Here is a 3,100-nt window from a genome sequence, read left to right as displayed (position 1 = left end):
TTATTTTGAGCAAAGTTTATAGTTAAGCAAACCATCCGAAGTTAGATTCACAAGGGAGAAGGGTAAATAAAGCAACATGACAACCAACAACAGCAACAACAAACATTTCTTCACTTAATACATATTTTAAATCTTCATAGTATGCACTAATAATAGCAAAGCCTGCAAGTCCAACCTATCAGACTCAGGGTCAGCAAGCTGTAATTCACATACTTAGGAACACAAAATCAAAGTAACAGATTGAGAGGGCTTCTTTCAGCCCACATTCTGCAACAAGAGGTAAAACAAAGCTGGCAAATGTTTTGGTAAAACATTTTAGTAAAATCATCTTACCATGGAATTTAAAAGAGAGAACAAAGCTATGTACTGCTCATCAAGAGTTTATTTTCTATGAGATGAAAAACTGTTTCCAAAATAAAATAAAATATTCCAAAATGCCCAAAAATAAAATAAAAATTTATTTTAAATTCACTGCAGTTATGCAGGATTTTTATAGGCTCACCTCTTTAAATGGATTTTTGTAAGCTTGCTTTAGCAAAGCATTTGTAAAGTTTTAACGTGAAATGAGTCATATTTAATTGCCACTGTACACTGACTTTTTTTTGAAAAATCTTGTCTAAATACAACCCTCAGACATAAACACACTCACTTTTGCATAAGAAGTGCTGCTTGCTAGATCACAAAGACATTTATTAAAAAATTAAAAAAAACATACTCACTTTATAGGAATGATTCCCCAAAACTCTGAAACATAGGATTCTTAGTTTTTATAGTGTTCACTTTCTAATTTAAAAATGCCATAGACAAATATATCTGAACTTGTGTCATTAAAAAAAAAAAATACAAGCAATTTCACATTACAAACTGCAGTTTACTTCAAGTTTTTCCAGCTGGGATAATAGATGCTTTTGACATATCTACTCTGCAAAGTTGAGATCTTTTTGTAAATATGGAAGGTTTGGATACTAAAATTTGTACATTTCTGACAATTCTATTGGGAAGATAATATTTCCTTCAGTCTCATAGGTATGGACTTTGCAGCTTTGGCCCAAGTGACAACACATTAATTTAATAATTAATTACTACAACTTCACAAATGCCTAAATTGCTAATCAGAGTATAAATGGTTATAGACCATGGTGGACTCTTATTTTTGCAACTCAGATCTGCTGAGTTTAAGGCTCTTGAGCATATTAACTCTTTCAGATACAATCTTGTGTTTAATAAACTGTTACTGAACTTACAGCTAATGGCCTGGTAATGTGCTAGAAGATGAATATATGAGGTAATCAGACAAAGCCTATGCTTTGATGGCTTAAGAGAGATTTGTAGAGAAATATAAGACTACAATAAGTGCTAGGATAGAATATATCCAAAATGCTATGAGAATATTGAGGCACAAATGGGTCAGAACAAAGACGCAATGTAGATTGAGGCTCCCAACTGGACAAGACGACCTGGGAAAATATTTTTTTCTCATGTATGCCTGACAGGTTCATAGCATTAAACAATTAGGTATGTAGGTAAATGGGGGAGGGCATGGGGTAAAAAAAAATTATAAATATAGCAGTGTATTTTAGAATCATGTCTTCAAATGTATATGTATATATTGAAAGAACTATGAGTGTAGCTTGTGGCTCATGAGATGAAACAAACAGGGGATTAAACAGACTCCTAGATAGTTTTACTGTTAAGGAAACTACTAGCCTGGACTAAGTAAAAATATCTGTGACTGAGACATGAAACAATCTGTGAAACCCAACTAGTAGGAAACAGGCTGAAGTAATGCTCATTCCCCAAAGAGGTTAAATTATTCAATGTCCATTTCTGACATGGCCATGGAGGATAATGGTGAAGGAAGGACTCTCCAGATGGCAGCATCAAGGGACCCCACTAGACAGCAATATAGGTACCTAGTCAAAGGACATTTGAGGGCCTCATAATAATCTGATGGGATTTCAAAATCACTGCCAGATAATGGGCCTGGAGCAGAGAAGTACACACACCTCTAGATCATTACACTTCTGCTGTTAGCTGGAGACAGTTCTTTGCTTTTAAAAGCTTCCAAGATTAAGACTAGGTTGAGCCTATTCAGATAATCCAGGACAATCTCTTTATTTTAAGGTTTGCAATCTTAAGACATCAGCAAATCTTTTGCCCTGTAATATAACTTGTTCACAGCTTCCAGAAATCAGGGCAGAGGATATTTGGCGGGGAGGGGAGATCCATTCAGCTTACCACCCTGGTCACCCTGAACTTTGTGCATGATGCCATGCCTAGATAGGAATATTGGGTTGTCTTCCTTGGGGAGAGAGAGAATATATGTTGCTGGCAGGAAGGACAGTGAGCTGAGTGGTGATCAGAGAAGCAGACTTTGTCATTAAACCTAGTCTCCAAACGTTTCTGACCTTTTGGCCATGTGGTGGAATTGAATATCTGGCTCTGGTATGACTCGTTAGAGCATATGCTCAATTTTAGCAGAGATTCCTTGCTGACCCATAACAGGTTAGTTTTAAGCCAGATAATATGGGATTAAAAAAGAATACAGTAGGTTGAATAATGTAGCCAATCATGGTTGGTACAGTTGGTGTGTAATTATTATTTGAAAATGGATAACTACTATGTCTGGTAACAGCGAGCTAGTTCTTCTTACACATATTCTGACATTTTAAATAAAAGAAATGATTATTTAATAAAGGAGGCAAAGAAAATTAGGTTTCCTAATTATGAAGTTAAATAGTAATCTCTACCTCACATCCTACACTTGAAGCAATTTTATGTAGAGAGAGAAGTACATTTCAAAGACAAAATAATAAAGAATTTGTAAGGTAACATAGGAAGATGTCTTAATGACCTTGGGGTAGTGAATGATAATCGTATCCAACTAGGTACAAGGAACATTGACCACAACATAAAATTTGATAAATTTGATAATTAAAATTACAAAGTTCTGTTTATAAAAAAAATAAAGTGAGTAAAAATCAAGTGGTAAAATGAGAGAACACATTACAACACATATAATAAACATGAAAATAATATGTAGAATATAAAAAAAATTTCCCAAATAAAAAAATCAATAGAAAATGAACAGTAAATTTAA

The sequence above is a fragment of the Sapajus apella genome, unplaced genomic scaffold (genome assembly GCF_009761245.1).
Source record: "Sapajus apella isolate SASKATOON/1434 unplaced genomic scaffold, GSC_monkey_1.0 scaffold14, whole genome shotgun sequence".
In the NCBI taxonomy this organism is placed as follows: Eukaryota; Metazoa; Chordata; class Mammalia; order Primates; family Cebidae; genus Sapajus; species Sapajus apella.
Note: the sequence above shows the minus strand (reverse complement) of the source record.